Genomic DNA, 13,847 nt, shown 5'->3' with positions numbered 1-13,847 from the left:
GGCGTGGCTGGATCTGGGCGCGCTGTCGGACCTTCCACATCACCAGCTGCAGGCAGGCGTTTGCGTCCTCGCTGGAGTTGTGGCCGTCCTGGCTGTCCTGGATGATCTGTCCCAGGTAGTCGGCCGCGAGATTCCTGAGGGAGCGCTTGTAGGGGAAACCCAGGTAGTGCGGGAAGAGCACGGCCGTGTCCACCACGGTGCTGTGGATGAGCTTCAGGGCCAGCAGATCGCTCTCCAGGCTGTGCCCGATGAGGATGGTTTGGGCGCTGAAAAAGCTCAGCAGGATGGCTTGGACTTGGGGCAAGGTGATGCTCGTCTTGGCGACGTCGGCCTCGGTGACTCCGGAAAACCTGGTGTTGTAGTCCACGATCTCGTTGTCGGGCTTGACGAAGGTGTCGTACACCACTCGCATGTCAGCGTCCACCACGGTGACGCGGGTCAGCTCTAGGCCATGCGTGGTGTAGCACATCTCACAGTCCAAGGCGTAGATTCCTGGATAAGCGTCTCTAGACAACTCTTTCTTGAAGGTCTCCACGAAGCCATCGAGGCTCTCCTTGCGGCCGTCCCGCACGTGCTGCTTTGCCACCTGGCAGCCCACAGAGCCAGGAGCAGCTGCACAGCAGGTGTACTGGCTAACCCGGCCTCCAGCCACCTGGCTCGAGCGGACCCGCCCCCAGTGATAATAACACAACTGGTCGCGTACACAGCGGCCCGAGGAGGACACCAGGTACTCGGTGCCACAACGGCAGCAGACCCTGCAGGAGGAGTCGCCGGGCCCCTTCCCCTGGCCAGTGAAGAGGACGGCGCCTCCGGGCCGCTCGGGGTGCGGGAAGGGGTAGCCGTTCTCCTTGAGCTGGTCCTGGGTGAGCAGGAACTCCTGGAGGCGGCCGTACAGGGCGGCCCTGCTGAGGCCGGGCATGGAGCTGGGGGTCAGGCCCTTGAGTCTCTTGAGGGTGTTCAGGACCACGTTCAGGTACCTGTTCTTGTTGGGGCTGCAGTCGTAGGCCACCTTCTCCTCGTTCAGCGCCTTCTCCTCGGCCTCCTGCTTGGAGGCGCAGAACTTGAGACACTCTTCGGCGAACAGTTGGAGATAGCCTCGGCGGATGACGGTGGGGACTTGGCACCCAGACCTTCGGAGGATAATGGCTTTCTTCAAACTCGGTAAGGATGGACCACGGACGATTCGCTTAGAGCTGATGGTGGTGGTGGTCTTGCATGCCATCCCTGACCTGTTGCGCGTCTTCCCTGGCTGTCTGCCGACCTTGGAGCCACTGGAGCGTTGGCTGCTGCTGGCCACCCGGGTTCTCTTGGCATCTGTGTAACCTGTGACCAAGCAAGGGCTGGAAGAGTGGGCGATCATCTTCCTCTTCCTGGCGGCTGCGATGCGGACTCCCGAGGGCCTCTCTGTCAGCCTCGGGGCGCCTGGCAAGCAGCAGGCCGATCCCCTCTGCGCAGGGAAGTAGCACGCCTCCGTCACCATCTTGGGCCACGCTGGGGGCACCGCCGGACCCCTGTTCTGGGGCTCCGCCTGGATGTCCACAAATGCTGAGGCCTGGTTGTGCATCTGGGGCACCCGGAGCCCGAAGCTCTGGGCAGGCTGATGAGAGGGCAGTGGGAATTCTGGAGCCTCCAGGGCCGCCTCCTCGGCCACCTTCTTAGCTTCTGGGTAGCCAGGTGGGAACCAGCAGGGAGCTGTGGCTCGCAACATCTTGCTGCCTTCGGGAGCACCGGCCTGGCTCTGCTCCACTCCCAGCTGGCGGCTTGCCTCCAGGGCCGCCTCCTCGGCCACCTTCTTAGCTTCTGGGTATCCAGGTGGGAACCAGCAGGGAGCTGTGGCTCGCAACATCTTGCTGCCTTCGGGAGCACCGGCCTGGCTCTGCTCCTCTCCCAACTGGCGGCTTCAATGAGCGCCGCGGCCGCCACGTGTCGCCTTTATAGACGCACAGGGCAGAGTGGGTGGGACTTCTCCTTGATAGGTTGCTGCTTCAATCCAATCACACTGAGCCTCATCTTCCACCAGACTCCAGCTTGGGAATGCCCCAGGGGGTGCGCTAGCGGAATCAACTGGAACTCCTGGTTGCTAACCTTGGAGCTAGGTTGCTTTTCCTGAGTTAATTAACTGTCCCTGCAGGGCCGTCCTATAATGGCTACTGGAATTGGGCTACCTAGGATTAAATGAGGGTTCAGGGAGGTTGGTCAACTTGCTTGGGCCCACACAGCACCCCATGGAGCCAGGACTGATCCAGCAGTCTGCTGCATGCTGGAGGGCAGGATCCCTCTGGGGTTGCCTTTCCCTGCTCTGTGCACTCCTCCGCTGCGGGCAAATTGAGGACAGGAAGTGGACCGCACCCACTTCTCTCCCAGGACTCGGGCAATGTTCAACACAGGGGGTCTTCAAAAGGTTCATAGAAAATGCACATGCTGAAGAAACTATGCATGGATTTCCACTGGTTTGCACTCAAATAAACTTGTCTTAACTTCTTATCACCTTTCTGAACTAGATCTAGTTTGAGGCACTGAGAAGGATGAGACATCCACTGAAAAGGACTCCTATCAGAGCAACATGAATTCCACGAAAATTGCAGCAAGAGCAAACATCACATTTCTGGTGAAGCTTGTGTGGAAGAATGAAGAAATCATTGATGTTTTCAGAAAAGCTTATAAGGACACTACCCCAAAGAAATGAACTCTCTACGAATGTATAGCTTGTTTCAAGAAGAGGTGAGAAGATGTGGAAGATGAATCCTGCAGTGGCTGTGAAAACCACTGTGCCCAGATCAGCTGCAGTTACGACGAGAGCTATCAGTGGAAATTTTAAACAGGAGGGATCACGATCCTGACGCATCCCTCTGACAGATTATAACCGGAAGTTGGAACATGGCTTTACCAATATGATCTCGAGGGCAAGGCATCATCAAAGCGGTGGCTACCAAGAGGTGGCAGTGGTCCAGTCAAAGGAAAAGGAGGCCAGTCAGGAGCCAACATCATGGCATCGGTGTTTTGGGACACTCAAGGCATTTTGCTTGCTGACTTTCTGAAGGGCCAAACATCTGCTTTTTAGGAGAGTGTTCTGAGAAGCTTAGAAAAAGCTTTGGTAGAAACATGCTGGGAAAGTCTCACCAGATCCTTGTTCACCACCTCAGTGCTCTGCTCATTCCTCTCATCAAACAAGGGCAATTATGTCAGTTTCAATGGGCAGTCCTCAGGAATTCACCTTACGGGCTGCTTTCATTCCTTCTAGACTCTTTTTCTTTCCTAATGATAAAAAGTCTCCTTGCCTTGCTTGGAAAGATGAGAGAAAGTCTCCTTGCCTTGCTTGGACAGATGAGAGATGAGGTCCTCCTCTTCTCTCCCAGGACAGAATGGTCAGACTTGAGTTTCCTTTCTCCTCACTCTTCTCCTCCTTGAGGGAGGTGCTGTGCCGGACAGACCTACTCCCGTGTCTAGACACGGGTAGACTCGTTTAAGATCCTCACAGGCAATCCTCCATGGGGTCAAAGGGGAAGGACTTATTTCTTCAGGGCTCAGTAGTCCACATCCTTACGCGCACCTTCACCAGCCCAGGGCGGGGTAGCGGTGGGTGAAAGGGCGTGGCTCAGAGCCCGCTTCTTCCGCTCGGGCGTATCCTGGGAGGAACCCTTGTCCAGTGAGCAGGTCTTCGTCTCCACCAAATTCCCTAGGGGGACATTTCTGGCAGCCCTTCTTGTTCAGCAGCTTACGGGGGTCAGGTGGACCTCTGCTGGTCACCAGCCTGAAGCCCTTTCTCCATTTCAGCTACTTTTGCAGTTGCCTAGGTGACTTTTGAACCTCATTACCCAGAACAGCAAACGGACGAGGGGTGAGAAGAGTGCCGTCTGGGTTTGCAGCATAGTGCTGCCTTATAGGAGTTGTGCAGTCTTCGGTTGTGTGAGACCTCACCTGGCTGATTTGTGGGAATGCCTCCACAAATTCGCTAAATTCAGTAGCTTTTGCCTTCCAAGATTCATTTACACAATGTTGAATGCTTTAAATGAATGAGCATGAAGAGTGCTGGGCTGGAAAGTGATGATATGGGTGGTAGGGACTCCTCGGAGTAGAGGAGTAGAGTTTTACTATTATAACTAGGAGGCAAACAAAAAGGCGCTGAACGTGATCCATAATAAAAGAAGCACACACTCACAAAGCTCCGTACCAACTACATTAAAATGGAAATCATGATATTTGGAAATACAACTTAATTGGAAATCATTAAGTAATCTCATCAAACATTTTTCAGTGGGTGGCAGGGCTATGGCGGGAAAACGGCAATGGTTCTGGCACCTACTTAACTTGATTCCATGAAATTCACCCAACAGGCCTCCAGAGAAGATATTACTGCTTTGATATTACAAAGGGAAAAGCAGCTATGGCGTCTCTAAAAAGCACAACGTTCTAGGACTGGAATGACTTTAAATCCACACATAAATTTCTGAGTGATTTTGCCATAAGGTACTTTCCACCTTACTGTAAAGCACATCCTAAAATTGTCTGCAATGCAAATGGATTATGTGCATCCCATAGGAAACAGCACAGGTTGAGAAGCTGTTACTTCATTGCTCATTGCGACCCCTGGTGAAAAGTGTGGGGTCTCATCACTTTTGCCCCCACGTTTTGCCTGTTGGTTTCTCCACACTGTCAGGAGGATTTGACCAACTCCCTGTGGCTCAGGTTCGCTTATGCAGCCTGGTGGGGAAACCAGTGGGTATTGAAGACCTGCCTCTGGTGTGCCAGGAAGTTGTGCCTGCCGGCCACTCTGACTTGCGATCTTCCGCCTCAGTGTATGGCATCCTACAGCTGGGTAATTAACATTGCCAGCATGATTAGAAGGTCCCTTCATCACTATTGCCACTAGTCCTTCCGACTCCTGTGCCCGGTTTCTTCTTTATTGGAACCCAAGAACGAGCAAACATAGTATTTTCAAACATCTCTCCCCCTTCACTGGTAACACCAATACTCCACCATCATAATTCCCTCAGAAGCATTCAGTCTCTCCATCCTGAGGTGGTGAAATCCCTCTAGGCATTGATAAGTATACCTGGACATAAGCAATACAAGATACCATTGTATTAACTAAATATAGTGTCGCTAAGTTCGTACTTTTCCTTGGTTGATTTTATTTTATAAATAGGTATCACTGGCATTTTTCAAAATGCGGTAGGCACAGAGACTATATATGATGGAATTACATCCTCCTTCCCTGCACTCAGCAACCGAGATCTTCCCCCTACGGGCACTCAAAGGTTTCATTGTCTGAAATATCAGCCTAAACGTAGTTTATGTTTAGTAAGCAACAACTGTAAATAGTCCCACATCCAAACGGAGTGGATTTAGGTTTCACTTTTCCAAGGAAAATCCATCAAAGAATTTTTCCACATACTTTAAAACCATCCCACGTATAGAATCCATTATTATTGATGGGGACAGGCCCGAGGGGCAGCGGCGGGGATTCCGGGGGACTGGGAGTGGGGGGTTGGGGTTACTCTTGTCTTTTTGCCGTCTCCTGCCGCCGGCTGCTTCAGTTTCTTTCGCTTTGCGGCGCGGTGGACAGGGTGAGCTCTCGGGACTGATGGCGGTTTTGGAAGAGGCCTGGGGCTAAGGACAGGCCAGGGCGGCGGGAGAGGCGGACCGCTGGCATGGCTGGATCTGGGCGCGCTGTCGGACCTTCCACATCACCAGCTGCAGGCAGGCGTTTGCGTCCTCGCTGGAGTTGTGGCCGTCCTGGCTGTCCTGGATGATCTGTCCCAGGTAGTCGGCCGCGAGATTCCTGAGGGAGCGCTTGTAGGGGAAACCCAGGTAGTGCGGGAAGAGCACGGCCGTGTCCACCACGGTGCTGTGGATGAGCTTCAGGGCCAGCAGATCGCTCTCCAGGCTGTGCCCGATGAGGATGGTTTGGGCGCTGAAAAAGCTCAGCAGGATGGCTTGGACTTGGGGCAAGGTGATGCTCGTCTTGGCGACGTCGGCCTCGGTGACTCCGGAAAACCTGGTGTTGTAGTCCACGATCTCGTTGTCGGGCTTGACGAAGGTGTCATACACCACTCGCATGTCGGCGTCCACCACGGTGACGCGGGTCAGCTCTAGGCCATGCGTGGTGTAGCACATCTCACAGTCCAAGGCGTAGATTCCTGGATAAGCGTCTCTGGACAACTCTTTCTTGAAGGTCTCCACGAAGCCATCGAGGCTCTCCTTGCGGCCGTCCCGCACGTGCTGCTTTGCCACCTGGCAGCCCACAGAGCCAGGAGCAGCTGCACAGCAGGTGTACATGGCATTAGATTCCAAAGGGCCGAGTCCCGCAAGACTGGCCTCCCACACTAATAACAATGGGAAGCACTACGTTGTTTTACCTGTGCTTCTCAGCAACTTGCTATAAATCAGGTTTCCACCAGTCCCAGTTTTAGTTGCATTCATTTGCTGGAAGAGCTCACAGCACGCAGGGAAACACTGACATTTCCCATTTTCTGTATTTTAGCGGATACTGCAAAAACTTCAGAAAAAACTTTTGGGCCCGGCATGTGGGGAGTGGCGCACTGCCTTCCAGGAATTGTTATCCAGAAGCTCTCTAAACCCAGTCCTTTTGGGTTTTTATGGAGACCTCATTCTATAGGCATGATGGGTTAAACCATAGGCTATTGGTCATCAACTCAACCTGAGGCTCTCAACCCTCCCTGGAAATTGGGGTTGAGGCTTTGCCATTCTCAGTCTGAGTAAAAGAATTTACACAAACGGAATTTTAAAACAGATTAGCATAACTGGAAACTTAACTAGACGATGGAATTATCTGGAGCCACACCTTGATATTCCTAACCCGAGCACCCTTATCCAACGAATGCTCCACCCAACTGGCTCCCAAGCCTCTACGGGGTTCCAGAGCAAAAGGATGATTCTTCAACGCCTATCTCCACCTCTTCTTCAAAGTATTTTCGCTTACACGGGTAATTCGTCAACTGCCATGCATCAGGGTCAGGTAGAGGGCTTGTTACCACACAGATATGTGGATCTCCGGGGTTTGAGGGTGACAAGGATGCTGCTGGTGTCAAAACCACAACGTGGGAACCACAGAACCCCTAGTTGGTTTTCAGTGTTTCCGTGCATTTAATTCATCATACCTTTGGCCAGGAAAACTTGTAAGTTCTTAGATTGTCCAAAAGGTGGCACATGAAATCAAAGCAGGAGAACAGTTTCCTACGAGGTGTAGCCTGGGAAAGTTGGGGGTGACTGATGGAAAGGAGGAGTGAAGCTCCACCCTTTCCGCTGCGAGGCTGCGCCCGAGGCTATTTAAACCCACCCTGGCTGGCCTGTACTCAGATCTTCGCAGAGCGGAGCAGCGGCCGGAGCGTTTGGCGGACTCTGCGTGGACTTGGAGCACACAGCGTCTTGCGACTTGGAAGTGGATTCAGAGGACAGGACATAACACATGGGCAAGTGAATCTCTGTCTGTCTGTCTGTCTGTCTGTCTGTCTGTCTGTCTCATTGGTTGGTTTATTTCCATTTCCTTAAGGACCACATACCTCACGCCCCACACACACAAACACACACGCACACACACACGCACACACACACACACACACACTCCTTCCTTCTGCGGGTTAGGAAATTAGTAGGGGTCTCTGGGAGCTGCAGGTTTCCTAATCATGTCTGCACCTAAGAACAGTAGGGTCTTGTCTGGCTTTTCTTATGAACGGTCCCCCAGCCCGGACTCCCCAAGGTCCATGCTAGCCTCACCCAGCTTCTCCCTCTCCCCTCTCAGAAACTCAGACTTAAGAGGAAGCTCCTCACCAGGGATCCGGAGCTACCATTCACCATCCCCTAGGGCTTCACCACACTCACCTCTGTCATCACCAGTATCCCACAATCTCCCATGTCCCTGTCCTCTCCGTGTTGGGCAATCAATGAAGCCATTGGGCTCTCCCGTGTCCTCCTCTGAGGATTCTTCAGAGTCACCACGTTCATCAGCAATATACCACATGTTCCTATTGCCATCACCCAGCAGCTCACCCCCAGCTCTCGGTGAGTCTCCTGGGTCTCCCAGCTACTCTCCAAACAACCCCAGATTTCAGCTGGAGTCAGCCCCCCACACCCAGGAGTCACCTACAAACTCACGAGCCTCATGGTGCTCCTCCCCTATGTCTTTCATCTCTTCACCCCCAGGCCTCAGGGACTCTCCTGTGGTTCCCAGTTACTCTCAAGCCATCCCCAGGTTCCTGCGGGAATGAGCCCCATGCACCCAGGAGTCCCCCAGAGACTCACAGGTCTCGGGAGAATATGAGCGGTCCCCCAGCCCTGACTCCTCAAGATTCATGCCTGCCTCACCCAGCTTCTCCCTCTCCCCTCCCAGGAACTCAGGCTGAAGGGGCAGCTCCTCACAAGGGATGTGGAAGTACTCTGCATCATCCCGCAGGGCTTCACCTCTCTCACATCCGTCATCGACAGAATTCCACAACTTTACATTTCTCTTTCCAAACCAAGCAGAACAATCACTCACGTCATTGTGTTCTCCCGTGTCCTCCTCGGGAGATTCCTCACAGTCACCCCATTCATCAATAATATACCATATGTTCTTACTGCCATCATCCAGCAGCTCACCTCCAGCCACCAATGACTCTCCTGTCTGTCCCAGCTACTCTCCACCTACGCCCAGATTTCAGCGGGCTTCGGTATCCCACAACCCAGAAACACCTACAAACTCACAGACCTCAGTGAGATCCGCGCCAGTCTCTCTCACGTCTTCACCCCCAGCCCTTACGGACCCTCCAGTCTCTCCCAGCTACTCTCCAACCACGCCCACATTTCAGCATGGGTCAGATCCAGGAACCCAGGGATCACCACCAAGCCCACCAATTTCACTGTGTTACTCCCCAGTCTCTAGCAGGTCTTTATCTCCAACCCTCAGGGATTCTGCTGTCTGACCCAGCTACTCTCCAACTACGCCCAGATTTCAGCTGGAAGCAGTTCCTTGCACCGCGGAATCAACACCAAACTCACCAATTTCACTCCATTACTCTCCAGTCTCTCTCATGTCTTCACCAGCCCTCAGGGACTCTCCCGTCTGTCCCACCTACTCGCCAACCACGCCCACATTTCAGGTGGAGTCAGTTCCAGGCACCCCGGAGTCACCACCAAACTCACCAATTTCACTCAATTACTCTCCAGTCTCTCTCATGTCTTCACCAGCCCTCAGGGACTCTCCTGTCTGTCCCAGCTACTCTCCAACCACCCCCACATTTCAGCTGGAGTCAGTTCCTGGCACCCCGCAGTCACCACCATATTCTCCAGTTTCACTGAGTTACTCCCCGGTCTCTCTCATGTCTTCACCCCCAGCCCTCAGGGACTCTCCTGTGTGTCCCAGCTACTCTCCAACCATGCCCAGATTTCAGCGGGAGTCAGTTCCGGGCTCCCAGGTATCACCTACAAACTCAGCAGTTTCACTGAGTTACTCCCCAGTCTCTCTCATGTCTTCACCCCCAGCCCCCTGGGACTCTCCTGTCTGTCCCAGCTACTCTCCCACCACGCCCAGATTTCAGCGGGAGTCAGCCTCCCACACTCTGGAATCACCTACAGACTCACAGACTTCACTGAGGTCCTCCCTGGTCTCTCTCAGGTCTTTGCCCTCAGCCCACAGGGACTCTTGTGTCTCTTTCAGCTACTGTCAAAACTTCTCTAGATTCCAGCTGGAATCAGTTCCAGGCGCCCACGATACACCACTGAACTCGCAAATTTCACTGACTTACTCCCCAGTCTCCCTCATGTTCTCACCCCCCGCCTTCAGGGACTCTCCTGTGTCTCCCAGCTTCTCTCCAGCCCTCCCCAGATTTCTGCCACAGTCAGCCCCAGGCACCCAGGACAACCCTAGACACTCACAGGCCTCACGAAACTATCTCCCTATGACCTGGACCTATACAGGGACGGCTCCCACGCATCCCTCAGTGACCCCAAACCCATCTCCACTTACACTCAGACACTCCCAGGGCCTGACAGCTACTCCCCGTTATTGTCCTTCAGTTGGAAGCCCTGGCCAATCTACTAGCCCATGTGACGCAGTTATCTGGCCATTTCTCCACAGTTCCGGTGAGGGCCCCACACCCAACCGCAGAAGAGCCCCTCCTGCATTCCATCCTCACACGCAGGCCTGTCCATCTACTTGCTACTGTCACACTCTTGCCAGCAGAAGAGGCCCCTGTCATGGCCGATATCACCACCCAGTCTATCCTCACCCCACAGCTGTGTAGCGGGACCCTCCTGCTGGCCCACGTGGCTGCCAGAGCCCATGCTGCTACGACGCTCCAGCATGTCAACGTCCCTTCGGGCCACACTACCGGTGACATGGCTAGCATGACCCTCCTACCTGGCAGTGACACTGTTGATGCGAACTCCAGTTTCACATCTGTCATTTGTAAATAGGACCATTTGCCCTTTTCGCTTTCCCTTCCATTCACAGGGCTTTACATTCTCTCTGTTTCTGCCTCCGTTTCAGATATTTACTCACCTTTTTCTCTCTCACTATGTCTGCCGTGGTCTCGATGAGAGTGCGCCACATAAGATTCCCCCATTAAAAGTCATGAATTGAGTGGCTTTTAGTATACCTGTGGTTGTGCACCATCCACTTTAATTCGCAATCCATTGTAGAACGTCTTATCACCCCCGACCAGAGAAAAACCCTGTAGACATTAGTCACTCCTCATTCTGTCTCAAACCCTCTCCCTGACCCTCAGCCCTAGGTAGCAACTACATAGTGCGATCAACCCCATATGCATAGATTTCCATATTGTGGACAATTCCTATAAACGGCATTGCACAATAGGTGAGCTTTTATGACTAACATAACGCGTAGCACAATATTTTCAAGATTCATCCACATTGTAGGCTTACCCACAGGGGGAAACCAGTCTTTTTGGGGTTTTAGTAACACCGGGTGTTTTCTCCTTCCTTCCGTCCTTCTTTCCTTCTTTCCTTCCTTCCTTCCTTCCTTCCTACCTTCCTTCTTTCCTTCCTTGCTTCCTTCGTTCCTCCTATTTCTCTCTTACTCCTTATGCCCTCTCTCTTTCATATGCCTTAGGTGCATCCCACATTCTGCGTTTTTTTTGGGAAATCCTCGACAGGTGCAGGAAAATTGTGTTATTGTAACTATGTACCGCTATCTCTCTTTCACGGCTCTCCATCAGTTGTGAACATCTATTGGTTTATCCCAAGTCACTAGGCATATTTTTATTAGGTACACCTGTTTTTCTTTATACAGCTGTTTCTGGACTATAGGGTCGCATACTCCTAAACCCAGTGTAACTCAGAAACGCATCTAATATTCCAATAAACCCATCATAACGTTGAAACATCATAAATCAAACCATCGTAAGTCACGGTTTGTCCGTGGATATGGGCGTCATCAATTCCATTGTATTCAATAATGCTGTACACCATTAACAATGGCAGACTGGTTGGGAGTGGAGATTGATAGCATTATAAAAATCAGTTATTAGAGGGATACTTCTTTAACCTGACTGAAGAACTGATCTAATGGCTTTAGTACAGTGCATGATTATGTGAGATGTTTTGAGACAGAGTAGTACATTTGTGAATGAAATTTTATGGCTTTTTTTCACTTAGTAGGAACCATTGTGTGTGGCAAAGTGAGAAAATTGCTTTCTACTCTAGAGTCCGGCATTCATTGTAGATTTAAGCTTCGTTTTCTGTGAGCAAACCTTATTCAATAAAATACTACTCTTTATAATAAAAAACAAAAACACTTGTGATGTGAGGTCATTATCCTCAGCAAACTGATCCAGGGAAAGAAAACCAAACGCGACATTCTCACTTATAATGGGAGCTGAAAAATGGGATCACATGGACACAGGAAGGGGAACAACACACACTGGGGCCTTTCGGGAGGCAGAGCGTTAAGAAAAACAGCTACTGCATGCTGGCCTTAATACCTAGGTGATGGGTTGACAGGTGCAGCAAACCACCATGGCACACGTTTACCTTAGTAACAAATTTGCACATCCTGCACATATAACCCAGAACTAAGAAATAAAACGAAAGCAAAGAAAACGAAAAAGCAATAGCAAAACGCTAAAGGCAAAATAAAGTTTCAAACTCAGAAAGTGACACACCAATGTTTGCTTCACATCATGATTCTCAACCCAGATGCCATAAGGTCAGGATAAAGAATTTGATTACATATTGTAAATAAGACGTGCAGCAAATGACCAGAAATATTATTCTCAACAAATGTGTGGTTTCTTATTCAATGGTGACGCTATCTACCGGAAAATAGGATTAGATTCCAAAGGGCCGAGTCCTGCCAGACAGGCCTCCCACAGTAATAACAATGGGAAGCCCTACGTGGTTTTACCTGTGCTTCTCAGCAACTGGATATACTTTGATATTTTATGTACAGTATATAATATATATTTTCAGTATTTTCATATTTGATGTACAGTATATAATACATATTTGGTGTAATTTGATATTTTATGTACAGCATATAATACATATTTGTAGAAGCTTGATATTTTATGTACTGTATATAATATATATTTGGTGTACTTTGATATTTTATGTACAGTATGTATCATATATTTGGCGTACTTTGATATTATATTTACAGTATATAATATAGATTTGGTGTACTGTGTTATTTTATGTACAGCATAAAATGTATATTTGGTGCACTGTGATATTTTATGCAGTGTTTTTAATGAACATTTGCTGTACTTTGATATTTTATGTACAGTATATAATATATATTTGGTGAAGTCTGATATTTTATGTACAGTATATATTTTTGGTGTACTTTGGTATTTTATGTACAGTACATTATATATATCTGGTGTACTTTGATATTTTATATACAGTATATAATATATTTGGTGTATTTTGATATTTTACGTACAGAATATAATACATATTTGGTGTACTATGGTATTTTATTTACAGAATAAAATATTCATTTGTTGTACTTTGATATTTTATGTACTGTATATAATATATATTTGGTGTAATTTGATATTTTATGTACAGTATATAATGTATATTTGCTGTAATTTTTTATTTTATATAAGTATATAATATACACTTGGTGTACTGTGATGTTTTATGTACAGTTTATAATATATATTTGGTGTACTTTGATATTTTATGGAGACTATATAATGTATATTTGGAGTACATTGATATTTTATGTACAGTATATAATATATATTTGGTGTGCTTTGATATTTTATGTATAGTATATAATATATATTTGATGTAATTTGATATTTTATGTACAGTATATAATATATATTTTGTGTATTTTCATATTTTACATACAGTATATAATATAAATTTAGTGTACTTTTATATTTTATGTACAGTATACAAGATATATTTAGTGTAATTTGATATTTTATGTACAGTATATAATATATATTTCGTGTTCTTTTATATTTTATGTACAGTATATAATATATGTTTGGTGTACTTTGATATTTAATGGACAGTATATAAAACATATTTTGTGTATTTTCATGTTTTATGTACAGTACATAATATATATTTGGTGTATTTTGATATTTTATTAACAGTATATAAAACATATTTAGTGTAACTTGATATTTTATATACAGTATATAATATATATTTTTGGTGAACTTTGACATTTATTGTACACTATATAATATACATTTGGTGTCCTTTGATATTTTATGTACAGTATATAATATATATTTGGTGTATTTTGATATTTTATGTACAGTATATAATATATATTTGGTGCAGTGTCATATTTTATGTACAGTATGTAATATATATTTGGTGTACTGTGATATTTTACGCACAGTATATAAAGTATATTTGGT

This window comes from Gorilla gorilla, chromosome 22 (genome assembly GCF_029281585.2).
Source record: "Gorilla gorilla gorilla isolate KB3781 chromosome 22, NHGRI_mGorGor1-v2.1_pri, whole genome shotgun sequence".
NCBI lineage: Eukaryota > Metazoa > Chordata > Mammalia > Primates > Hominidae > Gorilla > Gorilla gorilla.
This window is presented reverse-complemented; position numbering follows the sequence as displayed.